Here is a 21,049-nt window from a genome sequence, read left to right on the forward strand (position 1 = left end):
ATATGGGTCGAAATATTCCAAGTGGATTTATTACTCAAGTGACATCCAATGACTAGACCACATTCGAAGTCACTGAGCACTGATGCTCAACGCTTTCTCCTGCTTCTCTACTGGCAACACAGTACTCCCGCCTCCTTTTTAAGTGGTAGGTCCACCTCTCGTGACACCTAACTTCAATTTCGCATTACTTTGAAGTATACGGATAAATTTGATACGTTGTGTATAATAAATATCTTTGTAATTGCTTCACATTTGAGAGGACAGTGATAATTAAATGGCACTAATGCATCTTGTAACTCCCCAATGACTATGAATTAATTAGATTAAAAAAATACACAACAGTGTAATAGCTATTGGAGATTACGAACAGCTACTTTACAAAGTGAACATGTTACGCTCGCTATAACAAAGAAGAGTAATAAAAAATTGCTCCTCATAACGGAAATATTAATGCAGACGGAAAGGAAACTGATCTCATAAAGCAATGAAATCATAGAAATGAAATGTGCGTACGGTATTTTTGATTGGGAGGCCCCTTCTGTGGAGTTCGGCTGCGTGGCGCAATCTTTTAATTTACGCTACATTGGCGACTGGCATGTTGATGAAATGATGAGGACAACACACACACACACACACACACACACACACACACACACACACACACACACACACAGTCTGCAGCGGATAAAGTCCCCGACTCGGCGTCGAACCGAACCGGGGGCCCATGATCTAGGGTCTGCAACTCGAACCACAAGACTACTGGCTGCTGACGAGAAATCATATGACAGCCCAAAATCCACAATATATGGAAGTGTTGAGAACTAATGAAAGACATACAAGTCCACATATGACCGCAACACAACATGATAGACAAGTGCATGCACTATTAAATCCTAAGAGCGTGAATATTCTGCAACTGAGGCATAAATAAACTGTAAAATTTGTCAAATATACAATGCTCACACAGAAAAATTAGTTACGTAAAAGGTTTTAATTAAAACTATAATTAAGTAATTAAGTTTGTTTTGAAAGGCACTGCAAAACATTTGCTCTTTGATTCTTGAAAGGCCAGTTTTTAAACAGTATGTGCTTCTTCACTGCAGGCTTTCAGATCAGCGTTTCTTTTATCATATGCTCCCACTTTCACATTGTTATCTCTTCCTTACCCACTGATTGAGTGTTATCACTGTCGCTAAATCCAGTATGGAGTGAAAAAAAATTCTAAATTAAGGTAACAATCCCCGTTATACACTGAAGAGCCAAAGAAACTGGTACACTTGCCTAATATCGTGTACGCTTCCGCGAACACGCAGAAGTGCCGCAACACGACGTGGCATGGACTCGACTAATGTCTGAGGTAGTGCTGGAGGGAACTGACACTATGAATCCTGCAGGGCTGTCCATAAATTCGTAAGAGTAGGCCTACGAGTGTGTGGAGATCTCTTCTGAACAGCATGTTGCAAGGCATCCAAGATGTGCTCAATAATGTTCATGTCTGGGGAGTTTGGTGGCCAGCGGAGTGTTCCTGGAGCCACTCTGTAACAATTCTGGACGTGTAAGGTGTCGCACTGTCCTGCTGGAATTGCCCAAGTCCGTCGGAATGCTCAATGGACATGAATGGATGCAGGTGATCAGACTGAATGTTTACGTACGTGTAAGCTGTCAGAGTCGTATCTAGACGTATCAGGGGTCCCATATCACTCCAACTGCAGACGCCCCACACAATTACAGAACCTCCACAAGCTTGAACAGTCCGCTGCTGACAAGCAGGGTCCATGAATTCATGAGGTTGTCTCCACACCGTACACGTCCATCCGCTCGATATAATTTGAAACGAGATTCGTCCTACCGGGCAACATGTTTCCAGTCATTAACACTCTAATATCGGTGTTGGCGGGCCCAGGCGGGGCGCAAAGCTTTGTTCGCACCCTGACACTTGATGATGGCCCAGCATGGATATCAGCGTCCGCCCCCGGTAGCTGAGTGGTCAGCGCGACAGAACGTCAATCCTAAGGGCCCGGTTTAAATTCCCTGCTGAGTCGGAGATTTTCTCCACTCAGGGACTGGGTGTTGTGTTGTCCTCATCATCATCATTTCGTCCCTATCGACGCGCAAGTTGCCGAAGTGGCGTCAAATCGAAAGACTTGCAACTGGCCGGCCGGTGTGGCCGAGCGGTTCTAGGCGCTTCAGTCTGGAACCGTGCGACCGCTACGGTCGCAGGTTCGAATCCTGCCTCGGGCATGGATGTGTGTGATGTCCTTAGGTTAGTTAGCTTTAAGTAGTTCTGAGTTCTAGGGGACTGATGACCTCAGATGTTAAGTCCCATAGTGCTAAGAGACATTTGAACCATTTGAACTTGCACCTGGCGAACGGTCTACCCGATGGGAGGCCCTAGTCAAAAATGGTTCAAATGGCTCTGAGCACCATGGGACTTAACTTCTGAGGTCATCAGTCCCCTAGAACTTAGAACTACTTAAACCTAACTAACCTAAGGACATCACACACATCCATGCCCGAAGCAGGATTCGAACCTGCGACCGGAGCGGTCGCGCGGTTCCAGACTGTAGCGCCTAGAACCACTCGGCCACTCCGGCCGGTGGAGGCCCTAGTCACACGCATTTACTTTTACATTGAAATCTGCAGCAATTTGTGGAAGGGTTGCACTTCTGTCACGTTGAACGATTCCCTTCATTTATCGTTGGTCCCGTTCTTGCAGGATCTTTTTCCGGCCGCAGCGATGTCGGAGATTTGACGTTTTAGCGGACTCCTGATATTCACGGTACACTCGTGATATGATCGTACGGGAAAATCTCCATTTCATAGCTACCTCGGAGAAACTGTGTCCCATCGCTCGTGCGCCGACTATAACACCACGTTCAAACTCACTTAAAACTTGATAACCTCCCATTGTAGCAGCATTTACTGTCTAACAACTGCACCAGACATTGTTGTCTTGTATAGGCGTTGTCGACCGCAATGCCGTATTCTACCTGATTACATATCTCTGTATTTGGATGCGCACGATTCGGTGCTTCAGTGTAGGAGGAGGGTACATGGAATCTTCTACATTCCATTGGACACAATTTCGTTGTGGCAACGTCTGCTGTACATACATCTTGTAGGGTAGAAATTATCATTGCTAGCTTGAGCACAGACTTTCATAATGCACTTTATCTTCAAAAACTATGTCCTAATGATAAATTGTTTGTTCATAACTTACTGCCAAAATATTCTAGCCATAATCAGTTAATACAGATACGATTAACTGATGATTTTAACAGAGTCTAACTTTTTTACTTCTTGATTTAATAAAATATTTCTTCGTGTGAATTAGTCGATCTCTTCCGATAACGCCTAAGTGTTTACTCTAAGTGTACTCAGTTTAAAAGGACAATTTTAAAACACAGACGCTAAATGAGCAAAGAAATTTCAGTATCAACTGTGTGTAACACACTGTATTATCACAACCCTGATATAGCCTGAAGCTGTAATTCACATAAAGCGTACGTTATTGTGTTTAGGCCTTGGTTTATGATGATAATAGGTTTACTCATTTACTTTGAACAATTTAGAGTAAGATATTAATTAAACTTGTAAAAAGTAACTACTGTAAACGTTTATAGAAATTAAAGCGTTTATAATTCGCATTTCAACAAAAGTTTGGAATATCATAGAGTTTACTACAATGACTTCTTATGACACACCCATTGAGGTTCGTACAATACTCTATTAACAAGATTAACATAACTCCTGTGGTGTCACCGCCAGACACCACACTTGCTAGGTGGTAGCCTTTAAATCGGCCGCGGTCCGGTAGTATACGTCGGACCCGCGTGTCGCCACTGTCAGTGATTGCAGACCGAGCGCCGCCACACGGCAAGTCTAGAGAGACTTCCTAGCACTCGCCCCAGTTGACAGACGACTTTGCTAGCGATGCTACACTGACAAATACGCTCTCATTTGCCGAGACGATAGTTAGCATAGCCTTCAGCTACGTCATTTGCTACGACCTAGCAAGGCGTCATTACCAGTTTATATTGAGATTATTATTGATGTATCAACAAGAGCGATGTTCTCCAATCATGGATTAAAGTTAAGTATTACATCAACTACGTACTTTATTTGCTACTATTAATTCCCTTAACTGTTCCAGAACTCGCGCCAGCCTGCGTGAGCTTAAAAGCGTGCCTTTCGGCTACCCGTCACTGTGGATTGGCTGTCTTGCCAGTCCACTACAACTCCATCTGAAAACAAGAACGACTTTAGTTAGTCACAAAAAATCATTATGAAACGAAGCAGGCTCTCCCCTAAGTGTACACCTTGAAAACAAAAACAGCTGAAATCTTTATCTCATGATGGTGGTTATCAGTCTTCTGTAGTAGTGAATATGTCCTCCCCGCACATGGATTTCTTCCACTCTGCGAGGCATGCTCTACATGAGGCTCCTCAATGGCGGCTTCAGTGAAGTCCTGAAGATTGTCAGGTGGTCAGGTGGATTCGGACTCTGTGCAATGGACACCTTCAACAGGTCCCATGCATCCTCAATTGCATTCATGTCTGGGGATTTTGCTGGCCAATGCATTCGGCTGATGCTGCATCTTTGAAAATACTGAGACGCTGCTAGAGTAAGGTGAGGGCTTGCATTGTCACCGATTTCACGTCTGTAGTGCCTTACTGTCGTTTTCAGGACCTCTTGAAGGTATCGGGGACCAGTAAACTTGCCGTAGATGCGAATTAGAGGTGTCCGTCGTCCCATCATTATTCGCGCTAAGAAAATTACACTTCTACCTGAGAACGGATAGAGCTCCTGAACGTATCGGCGTTCCTGGTGCCGTCTAGCGCGTCTCCAAACCCTAAAACGTCTAGTGTCCGGTCGTAAACCAATCCTGGTCTCGTCACCCACATAATATTACTCCATTCTGCAATGGTTCAATGTTGATGTGCGAGAGTCCAGGTCCTTCCATTGCGTCGGTTCCGTTGGTTCAGTGAAAAACTTCTCTTTGGTCTCCTGGAATGAAGACCATACTGATGCAGTCTCCTAGTCACAGTCTGGTCTGAGATACGAATCCCTGTTGCCTGGGAGAAGTCATTTCCAATATTTCTGGCGGTTGATGTTGAGCGCCTGCGAGCCGACAGTTGGAGGAAACGATCCTGCATTGGTGTTGTCATACGAAGACGACCGCTGCGATGTCTGTTGTTCATATTATTTGTCTCTCTGTACTTTCTCCTCACCTCAGACACGCCACTTTGAGTGACATGTAACCGATCGGTAACATCTTGCTGTGTATGACCTGCTGCAAGTAAAGGCACTATCCTGACTCCATCAAAGAGTTTATGCCTCTACGTGGCATATTACTGCAGTGATGACCACAAACTTAATGAAACTGTTGTTAATTCTGGACTGCTCGCCGTGTGGGGCCCGCGACAGCGGAATGTTTGCATAAATGGGAAACGGCCACAAAGGGTGCCAGTAGTAAACACCGCCCAGTATATGGACCCTAACTGGATAATGCATGAAATGCCTAGGTCAATGAGATCTCTAGTATACTAAGACAGTATTCCAAACTTTTGTTGAGCAGTGTATTTATTATAGTGCTGTAGTTGGTACACCTAATTCTCTGATTTCTGTTGATTGCCATTACTACTTAGAAGTACATTATCTTAATTAGCCTGTTTGATGTATATTTAATGAGTTCTAGTGCATTATTTACAATTAACAGTTTTTGTTTATCTAAATTAGCTTCCAAACATAGCATAACAGATATCTGCAGCACATAAATGGTTCCCCCAAAATGCGATTCATAAAAGTGTACCTCAATACTAAATAATAATTATTTGACATTAAAACTGCTTGCCTAATGGAGAAGCTAATTTTATTACTATGTCTAGACCAGTATTCAACGTAGATTACGAGTTTCAGACGGTTAATCTGTTATGTTGCTTAGTATGTTGGCCTTTGATAGGGTAAGAGCTGAAAAATGGGTAGATCACAGTTTGCTGGGGCGGAAAAGAAAATCATTTCTGAGACATACGCTGATGAGGGAAAACATTATAACCTCCACCCACCGAGAGATTGAATGCCATCTGCTATCGTTGTCTGCTTGTAATGCAATAAAAAAATTATATAACAGAAGCAGAGACAAACGGCAATTAAATCTCGCCTCGCTACGATACGGCTGCAAGTATGGGTATTCACTGGCATAAAAGACTTTGACGAATGGCAGATTGTTACGACCAGACGACTGGCAACAAGCAAGTCGGAAACGGTGAAGCTGGTCGGCCGTTCTCGTGCTACCGGCATGAGCATCTATGGAAAGTAGTTTAATGGCGATGACAACACGAGTAGGCGACGCGGTGCTGCACGATCACGCCTCATTATAAAACGTGGGGTTCGGAGGCTTGCCCTCCTTGTACAGTAGAATACGCGAAGATTGTTTGCAGATGATGCTGTCTTGTACCGTCTGGTAAAGTCATCAGAAGATCAAAACCAGCTGAAAAATGACTTAGACACGATATATGTGTGGTGCGAAAAGTGGCAATAGTTTCTCACTAAGGAGAAAGGGTGAGGTCACGCACTAAATACCTAGGAATTACAGTTACGATCAACTTAAACTGGAACGGTCACATAGATAATGTTGCGGGGAAGGCGAACTAAAGACTGCGTTTTATTACCAGAACACGTAAAAGACGTCACAGCTCTGCTAAAGAGATTGCCTATACCACGCTTGCCCGTCCTCTGCTAGACTACTGCTCTGCAGTGTGAGACCTTTGCCGGATACGATTGATAAAGGACATCGAAAAAGTCCAAAGAAGGGCAGCTCGTTTTGTATTAACATGAAATATGGGAGAGAGTGTCACGGATATGATAAGTGAGTAGGGGTAGCCATCAGTAAACAAAAGGCGTTTTCCCTTGCAACGGGATCTTTCCACGATATGTCAATCACAAGCTTTCTCATCTGAATGTGTAAATATTTCGTAGTTGCCAACTTACTTAGGGAGAAATGATCTTCGTAATAAAATAAGAGAAAACGGAGCTTGTAGAGAAAGACTGAAGTGTTCATTTTTACCACGCGCTATTAGAGACTGGAACGGTACAGGAATAGTCTGAAGGTGGTTCAAAGAACTCTCTGCCAGGCCCTTAAGTGTGAACTGAAGAGAAATCTTGTAGATGAAGATTTAGATATGTGACACATAAGACGACAGAGGACAATGCTACTGCAGGCACAAATATTTCAAAGCACATCGTTCAAAGCGTGTTGTAGAAAATGGGGTCTCGCTGCACGAGATCGGCGGTTACATTTACACGCGCATGTTGCATAAGATGCGTATGACTGTCGAGGTACGGGTGAATTTGCTTAGAGTTCTCATACAGGGAGTCTCCCCACAACACACTAGTGTGCAAGACTTACGGACGAAAAGGACTTTCGGATGATGTGTCACTGTCAAGTAACACAGCTCGATAAAAATTGGACCATAAATAGAAAGAACTTCTGCTACTGCATAGTACAGAAGGTAACTGAAAGAAACACGAACAGAAGTGACACTTCAGATCGAAGACAATAACCACACTGAAATCACTCCGATGCATGATGGTCCCCAAGACATTACAAAAGGTGGGACGTGGTTCTTAATAGAGTGTGTGGCTACCACTGATGAGAATGCCTGCTCTGCAAACTACTGCAGTGCTGGCCACAAAGTTGGTAAGGAGTTCTCGTGTAGGACATTCCATTCGTCCCACAGCGCAATTGACGACTGATGGATGGTGCATGTGGACGTGCTGTAATACGCATCTCCCACGGGCGCCAAGGGATTTAAGACAGATGAACGGGCAAACCAGTCCATTCGCTAAATATCCTCTCTAAGAGCTCCTTCATCTGCACAGTCCGATATGGTCGCGCATTGTCATCCATAAAAATGAATTCAGGGCCGAATGCATAGATAAAAAGACGCACAAGTGGAACTTCTACCGTGTTACAATAACGGTGGCTTATGAGAGTACCGTGTTCAAAGACTTGGTGGTCAGTACACCCATGAAACATGATGCCTCCCCACACCATAACACCTAGACCACCAAAACTATCATGTTCGATAATGTTCCTGGGTGCAGTATGTTTTTCCAGCTCTCGCCATATGATGGTCTGTAGTGCACCCAGAAACATCTTCGAACATGACTGTGGACGTATCACACCGTTCTCCAGCTTACCCACATTTCAGCCCTTCTCTTGACACCTCTGTGGTGGGGTCAGAACCACGACTCCGAGGATTGAAATTACTCAGTACACTTATAGGTGGCCAACGAAATCGTTTTGGACACACCAGTTCTCAGAAGATTCAGCCCTTTTCTAAGGACGTCTCGGGGCTGCAACCACATTGAATGCAATCTCATTCCTACGGAGTGTTGCATGACCACAATTTTTTTCTCTGGTATACAGAGTGGAACTACTAGGGACGGTTCAAACCCATCTTACGGGAGCTGAACATGATCCAAAGCAACAAAATGTGTTCATTATTTTTCATCGCACCATCATGTGCAAGTGTGCACAGAGGTGTGTGATATTGATACAAGCGTGAATAAAATGGCAAAGGGTCCCTCTAGATCCTCCAATTTGGCCGGGTGGCCGAGCGGTTGTAGGCGCTACAGTCTGGAACCGCGCGACCGCTACGGTGGCAGGTTCGCATCCTGCCTCGGGCATGGATATGTGTGATGTCCTTAGGTTAGTTAGGTTTAAGTAGTTCTAAGTTCTAGGGGACTGATGACCTTAGAAGTTAAGTCCCATAGTGCTCAGAGCCATTTGAACCCTCGGTGGCAACTGCACACCTTTGTTAAGCGCTTTAAAAAAGTATCTGTACAGAGACACTCATACCCTGATCCCTAACCATTGGCGGCATAGGCAACTCTTTTGACATCCCTTAGATTTCACTTGTGGCCAGCAGGCGAAGACTGACCAGTGTATCTGCTTTCATAGTCTCCCTCGTACAATGTCACGAGAAACCTTTCCCCAACTGCATAAATTTTGTGTTGGCTGTTTGGAATTACCAACTACGTGAGCTAGGGAAGGGTGTTTTTTGAAGATGGTGCAGGCTTTATTCTTCTCTTGTCAAAGGGAGCTGAAGTATAGTCATGTTTCCCTGCTCTTCTGGAACTAGATGTTACTCGTATTTTTGAGTAGAAATTAACGTTGTCACAAAATCAGAATATCTACATCTTCACCTGTCATCGGAACACTATCGAAGTCAGAAGCCGTTGATATAGCAGTGTTCATTATCATGACATCGGTATCTTCTATTGTCCGTTTTACCACAGTGCCCTTTGCTGCCATTTCAGACATCTGCATTATAATGAAGTTCCTTTGTAGAAGACGAATTATCGGAAATGTTTTACACATAGTTCACATAACTGTCACATACTGGAACGGACGCGGTTGTTATAATCTTACTCTGAGGGTAGGGTAATGACATAATTCTTTCATTTCAGGTTCGGATCCTTAAAACTTTCTCCCAAGATTATCTTCATGCAGCTGATGCTAACTCGTCGAGCTACATAACAGTTCATCTCCTCACGACCAATAGTTCCTGCGATAAGTGAAAATATATCCTTAATCTGAAACAGTGGCACTCTTTCAGAGACCATGTACTTAGCTTCTCAGTATCAAGATTATCTCTGGATACAGAGGAAGGCCTCACGTACAGGGCATCCCATAAATGTTGCAAGATACTTCGAGTGGCTGTAGGTGGTGCCTTGAGGAACAAATAGAGAATAGGACCCCGTGCCTGGAAACGTCATCCAACGACACTACAGAGCGTCGACGTTATAGGCGCCACCGTCTGCCATTAGGCCACACCTTGTTCAGCAAATGTGACTTTGCACGCTGACCATAGACGGAACGTCTCGCAATGTTGTTTGTTGTTCAGTGATCGCGACTGACTGCCACGATTTCCAGTGGAGAAGCTGGAGCTAGCTAATGCATAGACAGGCTTTGCACCCTATGAATGCCATAATCCGTTGCCTTGGTGGATGATGGTTTCAGACACGTGTCTCTGTCTGCAGTTTATTTTTCTCTTGTATACCGAAAAACATTGGAGACTTTAGAGCATTTCAGGAGAAAAATAAGCTGTGGATGGAAATTCGTGTTTGAAAACGGCATTTACCAAGGCAACAGAGTACCTCATCCATAGCATACAAGGTCTTTCTATGCAGCAGCTATCTCTATCTTCTCCCCTGGGGATCGAAGCAGTCAGTGTGTGATTACCAAATAGCAAAGAACATTGCGAGTCGTTCCGCCTACTGTCCGTCAGCATACCAAGCCATGTTTGCTGCCGAATGGATGGCCTAGTGTCAGGGGACAGTGCCTATAACTTCGACGCTCGTAGCGTCGTTAGATGACTTTTCCGGACACGTGTTCCCATCCTCGCATTGTTCCTGTAGACACCCTCTGCAACACCCTGAAGTTGGTCGCAATATTTCTGGGACACCCTGTATAAATGTTGTCAAGGTATTCCAGTATGTACTCCAGTGAAAATCTGTATTTGTTCACAGATGTGTTGGAGGCATAAGATAGAAGCAACACAATTCATTATGCCACGACCATGAGTCAGCATTTCATAACTCTTCATCACAGCTGTTAAGACTTGTGCCATGGTCACGACCAATCAGGTGCGCGACCAGAATTTTTCAGTACAATTAATAGTGAAGTAACGCTCAGCCAGCCCGCCCGGTTTGCCGTGCGGCCTAACGCACGGCTTTCCGGATTGGGAAGGAGCGCCTGGTTCCCGTCACGAATCCGCCCGGAGGACTTCTGTCGAGGTCCGGTGAGCCGGCCAGTCTGTAGATGGTTTTTAGGCGGTTTTCTACCGGCCTCGGCGAATGCGAGCTGGTTCCCCTTATTCCGACTCAGCTACACTATGTCGGCGATTGCTCCGCAAACACGTTCTTCACGTACGCGTACACTACCATTACTCTACTACGCAAACATAGGGGTTACTCTCGTTTGGTGCGAGACATTCCCTGGGGGCGAAAGGGGGGGGGAGGGGGAAGGGGGGATGAGGAGCGGGGAGGGGGAGGGGAAGGGGTCCACTGGGGGCCGAACCACACAATAACCCTGAAAGAGTGGTTCAGTGTGGGGCGGCGGAGGGATGAAGTGGACTGCGGTAGTCGTCGTGGGGTTGTGGACCACTGCGGCTGCGGCGGGGATGGAGCCTCTCCGTCGTTAGTATCAGGACTTACCGTTAGGCGTCGGTGCTGGTACGACGACGTAGGGTTGAAACACAAATGCCAGCCTGCATTACAATTGGTGACAGTCAACATGGGTCTGGATAAGATGAACGGGGCTTTACTGGTAAATCTGTTTTATCAAAACAACAGCAACAGGGCTGCTACTCTTCGCGAGTATCGACGCATTAGAGGAATACGGAGAGGTCTTCTTTCCGCATCGGAGTTGTAGAACATGATTCGGAAGTTCATACTAACTAGCGATTTGGGAATTCCTCCTGCAAGAGGTCGACAGCTATTTGCGCCACAAATTCTTGAATAAGTTACTGTTGCCATGGCTGAGAATACTGGACACAATGAGCGTTCTTCAAGCCGTGCACAATATTGAGCAGAACAAACCAAAGCCTTCCATTTGTGGATAACATATTCAGAAACTGCAGTACGCCTGCGGAAGAAATTGTTTACTAACACTTGTGTGGGGTGAACTGGAATACTTCTCAAACGTATGAAACTAGTTGAGGACAACGAACGTTTACTCGTATAAAGGACAGCACAATGGTTGCAGGCTTCTTCCTCACATCCGAAATTTTAATAAGTCGCGGTGATGGATACTCGAAGAAACGAGCTTAGTTTCAGACGGAAACTTACTTGCAATGGAAACTTCCCATCGCGCACCCAGATAGATTTAGTGGTAAAATGGCCCAATGTATAGTCCGTCAAACACTGAACACAGATCAATCATGAAAACATGAAGACGTTTTAGTGAACTGTGAAAAAATAGGAAAAATAGAAACAATGAATGGTCCAAGTTCAATATGTGCAGCGTCGCGTGAATTACAAGAATCACAGCGTCGTGGTTGCGTGGTCACGGTGTTTGAACTTCCCGTACGGTCACTGACGTGTTTGTTCTCCTTCTGTAGTCTTGGTAGTTGTCATACTACACATTGGTTACAGGATATCAGTTATCTTACCGTCCCAAGTAAATGTGATATCGAGAAGCCGCATACAACTCTCACAGAAACGAAAACAACAAATGAACGGGTGTAAACCATGTTACAACAAAGAAATTCAGGAGTCAAAACTTTCAAAACGGAACGCAAGAGTCATAACATGTGATAATTGTGTAGAACAAATAGGAGGTACGAATTTCTGGAGGCCCCTTCCTTACACTTCACTGTTGCAAACGGACGCTACACCACTATACAGACAGAAATTTGAACACAGCAAACAGACACGTCAATGACTGGACAGACAGTTCATAATTTTTTGAAACAAAAAGAGCATGAGGGTGATTTCAACACGGATCTCACCCTTTGCAGTCCCACACAACGATCATAGAACCACGAAGTCGCCACTATTCCAATGCGCACGATGTTGCACGTCTTGAGTTCATTTTTTTTATTTTTAACCTTTTTGTGCAGTTCAGTACACCTTCTTCCTGTTTTCATGCTTGATCTGTGTTCAGTCGTTGACCGGCTATCCCGCTGAGCCATCTTACCACTAAATCTGAGGGGGGGGGGGGGGGGGGTGCGATGGGGAGTTTCCCGGTTAGAAATTTGCAAGGACCAACTTTCAGGAGATATTTAATGAATATAAAGCAAGCTGTGCAAATCGATCCTGTGCAGAACGTGAATATAAAATTATTCTAATAGCAACTGTCACAGATGGGTAAAAACTATCGTTCTTCCCAAATCTCATTCGTAATTATAAAAGCAAGAAATTTCAATGTAGTGTGCAATAAAAGTGTACCCTCTTTCGCCAATTTGTAGTGATATGCAGAAAATAGATGTAAAATTTGGTGTCCAAGTGCTCATTAGCCACCAGTGTTGCACGGCTCTACTTCATCGTATATGGTTTCCCCATCAGAATATTTTACTACATAATTGCCGTGCATTTCTGCTTATTTAATTTTAAGTTTCCTTAACTTAATTTTCCTTTATTTAAATTAATATCAACAAATGCAATCAAAATAAGTTATATGAGAATTACGAAGAACTATTGGGAAATATAGTCCGCTTCGATAGCTGAGTGGTCAGCGCGGCGGTCTGTCACGCCAAGGGACCCGGGTTCGATTCCCGGCTCGACCGGAGATTTTCTCCGCTCAGGGACTGGGTGATGTGTTGACCTCATTAACATTTCATCATCATCAGGGGAAGGCAACGGGAAGCCACCACTCGAATCACTTCCCTAGACTCTCATGCGGAGGACCCCTCTGACAAGGCTTCCCCCATGACAGGACTTGCCGTAAGGCAGAACACAAAGTTAAAAAAAATTTGGAAACATAAAAGTGACCAACTCGATATTGTCTTCTTAGGCAGTTATATTGTACATATTTCATGTGGAATCGCTAAGTCACTCCAACAGTTGCTCGTGAACGTAATGCACTTGATACCTGCTTAACAAACACGAGCTCTCCAGATGATCAAGCTGCCACTCCTACTATGAGAAAGTTGTCTCTGACACTGCTGTACTCTGATTGCAACATTCCTCCAAGGTGAACGACCAGACCGGAGACCGAAACTCGAGTGGCCTTTCACTGTTCCTGCTCATGCGCCTCTCTCCTCGCCGTCACACTCATAAACCAGGCCAGAACTGACCTACGATCAAAGTTCCGTGTTGCGAAGAGAGTGTTTTCTAACACGCCATTATTTGATTAGGGCTGAGGAATTAGGCTACAGTTTCATAACTAATATAGATCGTTGCACGCTGAAATTTTGTAACATTACCTACGTAGAATTAGTTTTAGGCATACGGACAATTTTTGGAGTATTTAGAACGACCTGGTAAAGTAAATAAATTTAGCTTTGGGCTTTATTGTACAGTTTACGGACTTTCTTCAGCTATTGTCGTTAAATTTTTTCCTTAATAAGTATACGATCAGGAATACATTTTCGCTTTATAAATAGTAATAAATGGGAAATTCATGAAATTGACAAATGGTTCTTGGATTTGACCATCTGAAGCGGTGTATGGTCACTTCATTTAACCCGTGTTCGAATATAGCTGTGTTCCGGCCATTCTTACTTCCGTTTTATGCGGCTTTCGTGACTGTGTGACAGTGAGTGCATTTCACCCGCGTGCTACCATTGTTCAGAAATGCCACCGTTTTAATCACTTATTATTTCCTTCTTCTGCGTCACGTAATGATTCGTTTGCATTTGAACGGAGAGTAACAAGGTCATTCATCTTCAATAGTAAGGAGAAACGAGTTATAAGTAAAGCGGATCAAAAAGTCGTTCACTAGAAGAGGAACAATAGGTGAATCAAAAACATAGAAGGAAAAATAGTTGAAGAACATGAACCGGGTAAAGGAATGAAACAAGAAGCCATATACTCAGTTTAAGAATCATGTAAGAAGCCCGTATACCTCGAAAAGATTTGAAGACATTAGAAGGCTTTAGACCGATTATACAATGATAAGGCAAAGATTTCCGAACCGGATTTTAAACTCTGAGACATTTCCTGCGGCGAATGTGCACTCTAACCATATTTATAACTGCAGATTAAAACTGAAGAAACTGGAAAGAGGTAGAAAATTAAGGCTATGAAACCTGGATAAATTGAAGGAACCGGAGGTTGTTGAGAGTTTCAGACGGAGCATTAGGCAACGTTTGACTGAAACAGGAAAAAGAAGTTCTGTAGAAGGCGAATGAGTAGCTTTGAAAGATGAGATAATGAAGGCAGCAGAGGAAAAAATAGGTAAAAAGACAAGGTCAAGTATTTATTCCTGGTATTTATCCCTGGATAGCAAAGGAGATCTTGAATTTAACTGACAATAGCTGGAAATTTAAAAATTTATCAAACGACACTGGCTAAAGAGAATAGAGACGTCTAAAATATGAGACTGACAGGAAATGTAAACTGGCTATTCAGGAATGGCAAGAGGACACCGGCAAAGATGTGGAAGCATGCATAACTAGGGGAACGATAGATAGCGAATATAGGAAAATTAAAGAGACCTTTCGAGAATAGAGAAACAGCTGCATGAATATCGAGAAATCTATGGCAAGTCAGAATGGAGCAAACAGGGGAAAGCTGAAAAATGAAAGGAATATACAGAAGGTCTATACAAGAGAAGTGAACTTGAAGGCGATATAATAGAAAGGTAAGAGGAAGTAAACGAGAAGAGATTGGAGGTATGATACTTCGAAGAGAATTTGACAGGGCACGTCAAACAGGCGAAATACCCTCAGACTTAAAGAAGAATTTTATAATTCCAGTTCAAACGGAAGAAGGCGCCGACAGGTACGAATGTTATGTAGAGAATTGCGGAAAAACTGGTACTCGTAGAAGCTAACCTCGGGAAATATTACTTTTGATTCCACAGAAATGTAGGAACACATGAGAGAATATTGACTCAACGAAGTATCTTAGAATATAGGTTGACGAAAAGCAAATAGAAGTTTATAGAATTGTAAGTTTAGAGAAAGCTGTTGGCAGCGTGGAACTAACTACATTTTCTGAAATTTTGAAAGTAGTAGGAATGAAACACAGAGAGCGAGAGATTAGAATTTTTGCAACTTGAACAGAAGAGGGACTGCTGTTATGAGTCGAAGAACATGAAAGGGATGGTAGTGGGACGGGATTGTAGCCTATCCTTGAAATTAGTTAATCTGTACACTGCGTAAACTGTGAAGGAAACAATGCACAAATTTGGGAAGGGAATTAAAATTCAGGGAAAGAAATGAAAACTGTGAGGCTAGCTGAGGGCCCTGTAAATCTGTCAGAGATGACAAAGGACTTTGAAGATCAGTTGAACGGAATGGATGTCTTCAGGAAAGATTATAAGGTGAACATCAACAAAAAACAAAACAAATGTAATGGAATGTAGACGAGTTAAATCAGGCGATGCAGAGGAAATTATATTACGAAATGAGACGCTAAAAGTAATAGATGAATTTTGCTATTTGGGCAGCAAAACAACTGATAATTGTTGAAACCTGGAGAACATAGAGTGAAGACTAGTATTAGCAAGGACAGCATGTCTGAAAAATAGGATTTTTTAAACGTTTAATGTAAGGAGGTTTTTTCTGAAGGTATCTGCCTGGAGCCTAGCCCTGTACGGGAGTGAAACATGGACGACAAGCAGTTCATGCAAGAGGAGAATAGAAGCTTTCGAAACGTGTTGCTACAAAAGAATACTGCAGATTAGCTGGATAGATAGAATAACTAATGAGGAGGCAGTGAAAAAATGAAATTTATGGAACAAAGTAACTAAAAGAAAGAAGCAGTTAATAGTACTGGAGTTAATTAGTACTGGAGAGAAATTGTGTGTGTGTGTGTGTGTGTGTGTGTGTGTGTGTGTGAGTGAGTGAGTGTGTGTGTTTGTGTGTGTGTGTGTGTGTGTGTGTCTGGGCGTGTGGGGACGGGAGTGGTGGGGAGGAGGGGGGGGGGACGGAGTTAAATTCGAGAGGGAGACCTAGGCATGAATAAAATAAAAAGGTTCAGAATATGTAGGTTGCAATAGTTACTAAGGGAAGAAAAGGCTTGCCCTGGATAGTCTAGCGCGGAGATCTGCATCAAGCCAGTCTTCGGACCGAATGCTGCAACAATAAGATCAAAAGGCCTCTTTCTTTTTAGTCCTTTGTTTCTTTGAGTCCGATGACGTTTTGATTACTAATGAAAGACGCTAACCCTAGACCACGAGTGTGTACCCACCATAAACTCTCTTATCATATTTTTACGGTCCTTAAGAAGATATGCGATGTAGCCAAAAATATTTTCGCAGAGATTTTCTCGAAAATCCATTAGGTTTCTGTGAGAACAATTTTGTCCTCCTTCGAAAGATTCCCTTTTACGTTCTCCGAGCATCTCCGACACATTTTCGTATAGATTACGCGGGTTTTCTTACTTTAATAGTAGAGCAATTGTAGTATTTCTATTTCGCGTAGGCCTACAGAGTCGTCAATTTCTTGTAAAGACATTAAAATAATGTTAACCAATAACGCTGCTATAATAGTATTTTATTCAGCTGTTCTTCTGGCTATGAGCTCATTTCGACACTACGATCATTTCCAAGCCATCTGAAAAAAAAACGTATAAGCTGTTGATACAGAATTTTTGTACGTTTCCATTAATTATAAATTACGTTATAAATTTTACGTTACAGTCTTGAAGTACTTATGTCCTTAGCAAATCGTTATCTATGGTACTGTCGAAATTTATTACATGTTAATAAGCTATAGGGTTTTATTAATCTGTAGTTGCTGAGCACTACTATTTTAAACGCAGTGTGTCTACGAACTATTTTGCACACAAGAGGTTTTTACTGAAGTGCTGATCCATTGACAGAAGCTTCTTTTCCTCCATTCTCTAGCATCTTGAAACAGGTGGATGTTAACAATAATGATCTCTAATTCTTTGTATCCGTTCTCTAAACTTTTTTATAAACAGTTTTGCCCTGCGCTCTTCTTCAGGCATGTGGGAATATTCGCTGAACGAGAGGTTCTCGATAAAAGTGAGTTTGTCTAAAGGGGATAATTCTGCACTGTATGGAATATTAAGTTTAAAACAGATTTTGTCAGACATGATGCTTGGTTCGCTTTGAGCTGCAGTAAATGATTTTTCTGTATTGTGGATGTTCATTTCAATATTTGTCGTATGCAAATGTAGGCAGCGGTCCGACATTGATATGGCGATATCATAATTCTTGAATGCATTTTTAAATGCGTACTTAAATAAATCACACTGAAAATGCGTTTTTGCCTTGAGAAAAGACAGTTCTTCTTATTTAATATTAAACATATTTCGGAGAAGTTTCTCCATCTTCAGTGGGTTCATTTATTTTCTGTCAAATAAATTATTAAGAAAGTTGCATCATAATACACAACAATTTTCGAGTTATGGTATTTAAATTAATAAAAGATTATCAGAAAAACATTAAGAGTAAAAATATGTACCTCAGTATTACACACTGATGTTCCTACGGCTGTTTGATTTTCGCAGTACAACTACAATTGCCAAATTTACCAAATTACGTAACATAACATGGAAAATCCAGATAAACTGCAGATTACTGGAGCAAATTAATAACTGTATTGTGAATGTCTGACAAGCGCATGACTATCAATGTGTAATGTTGATGTAATATATAAGTATATATTTTTCTGTTAGTACTTTTATTAAGATAAATACCGTATACTCAAAAACTTTATGCATTTTGATGCAAAAATTCCTCATTCGAGGGTCATTTACAAAACGTCCTGTACACTGTACATGCGTATGCGTGATCAAATAGTGACCACGTTCCTATGTCAAATAAAATCCCTACGTGGAAAGAACACAACAAAAATTTACGACACTTGGAGAGAGGTGTGTGGGAATAGTGAAATGGATCATAGCACAGTATCACGTTGGTCTGCTCGTTTCCTTGAAGTTCGGGCAAGCACTGAGAACAATCCAAGAAGTAGCAGGCCATCAACTGCAATTGACTACACTTCTCAAGTTTTGGTCAACGATATTTTGAGAGAGGATCGACAAAAACATGTCAGAAAATTGCGTATGGGGACTGGATGTGTGTCACTTCAGTTTACAAAATCGTTACTGAAAAGCTGAAGACGAGAAAAGTTGCTGCTAGATGGGTTACGCATGACTGAGTGAAGATCGGAAAGCAGATCTCAAAAGAATCGTAGGAAAATTGCTTCAACTTTATCGAAGTGAACGATAACAATTTCTGAAAAAACTGTTGCATTTGCTGAAACCTGATACTAGATTTTGAGCCAGAACAGAATTCTCAGTCGTCACAATGGAAAAGTGTCTCTCCGAGCCCGAAAAAAATTCCACCGCCAACAGTCAAAGGAGAAACTGATGATGGTCTTTGCTTGTGACATGAATGTAGTCACAGCTACAAATAAAGTGCCTCAGGGGACATCTGCAACAGGCGCGTACTACAAGTTGTTCCTGTAAGATGTTTTGCACCCGAAAATTCGTCAAAGAAGACCTGAGATGTTTGCAGCTGGTGTCCTCATTTTGTACGCTAATGCAAGACCGCATATTGCCATATCAGTGAGAGAAACGCTTGACGAATATGGATGGGATGTACTTTCCCACCACCCATAGAGTCTTGGTATGAGCCACCAGAACGATTTATATCGCAAACAGAACGAAACTTCTTGGAAAACGTTTTGATTCAATTGATGAAGATTCTAGTAAGGTGAACCGTGTAATGATACAAGTCAACAATGAAGGTACCCCCTCCGGGATACTGAAGTTGCCAAAACGTTGGGAAGCTGTCATAATAAAGAATGGAGATTATATTGCAGGCCTGTAAAGGTATTTTGTAAAATAAATTGTTTTCTTAAATACTGCCTTACAGTGTGCAGAACTTTTGAAATGATCATATGTTAATTGGCAGACTTTAAATAAAACCACTGAAGATGGAGAAACATCTCAGAAACATGTTTGGGCATTAAAACAAGAATTATGTTTTACAAAGGCAGAATCACATTTTCCACAATATTTATTAGGAAGCAAACGAAGACAAGAAGAAAGAGTTTCAACGGCAAGCACAATTTAATATTTCGACTTTCTGTCTATTCTCTTTAGTTTTATCACAAGACTGTTTCGCAACAGATTTTTTTTCCTTTCAAACCGTTAACTAACTTGAATGACATGACAAGGACTTTCTAAGATTTTCTAATAAATATTTTAATACTTTTCTGCCGACAAAATTGTTGTACCCTTCACAAATTGACTTCCTTACGGATGCACGAGTTTTCATTGAGTATTCTGCTTAATTTTCCTTTCATTCTCAGTGGTAGTGTGAGTGTAGCAGTGTTTGTTTTCGCAAAGTTCTGTTATTTGGTGAAATTAACCTGTGTTATGTCTTTGCAAACGCAAATCAATCAGAAAAATTGGGCCCGAAGCTCTTCAGTTCATACATGAGCTGTCCTTCGTACACTGTCTGTTAAACTTATTTTTAAGTGAAATCAAAAGTGTATGCCACTTTTGAATGGCTTTCGTCTTTCCTGTTCACTCAACAACTGAAAGCTTCCTGGTGTTACTGTGAGCAGGTCAGCCCATATTCAAATGACTGACGTCAAACGGAACTTGAGGATAACGACTGGCTGTGTAACAGTTGGTAATGCTTATGTCAGAATTTGAGAGGCTGATCGTGGTTCTCTTCATGCTGACGTCATGCTAGGAGTCGTCTGTCCTTGTGTTCTGTTGCGTGTCACCCGACTCCGAACCCACAGGTCGTCTTCTCACGTCTTCTCGTACAGGCAAATGCTGCAGACGGAAAGTTGTGCTAGAATTTCTGTTTGCTGCAGCTCCGCGCTTGGGAATGAGACCCTGTCCTGGCGGAAGCTTGTGATTCGATACAACCTACGTCAGGTAACGAGGTCCCAGTGGTTTGATATCTTGACGCTGTCGTTCTGTTGCGAGATTACGTTTAAATCAGTAAGCGGATACGAGTGCGGAGGCAAGTCGCCACGATGTGTTTTTTGCTCACGAGACACTTTCTTGCAATCGCGTGGCACAGCTTGTGCTTATTGACGATACTAAATAACTAGCAAAATATCGTCACGGAGCACAAATATATTGTTGTCGTCACCGGCAGTAAAGATACATGAGCAGATCTTCGGAACAGCGTCAGTGCTATATTCGAATCAGAGAGGTTGCTACGTAAAGCGTAAGATTACAGATTACCATAAATTGAAATGAAGAAAAGTAAGAAAATTATCTTAACACTTGGATGAAGAATAATACAAATGTATTCTTACTAAAATTAGTCAAGTAATCATTGCGGGAAATAATTCGTATTTTTCGAATTGGTACAACTGACGAAAGTTTAGCTCTAATTTATAAATTTTGAGTACCACTAAAGAATTAATAAAGTAT

The sequence above is a fragment of the Schistocerca serialis genome, chromosome 3 (assembly GCF_023864345.2).
Source record: "Schistocerca serialis cubense isolate TAMUIC-IGC-003099 chromosome 3, iqSchSeri2.2, whole genome shotgun sequence".
NCBI classification, from domain to species: domain Eukaryota; kingdom Metazoa; phylum Arthropoda; class Insecta; order Orthoptera; family Acrididae; genus Schistocerca; species Schistocerca serialis.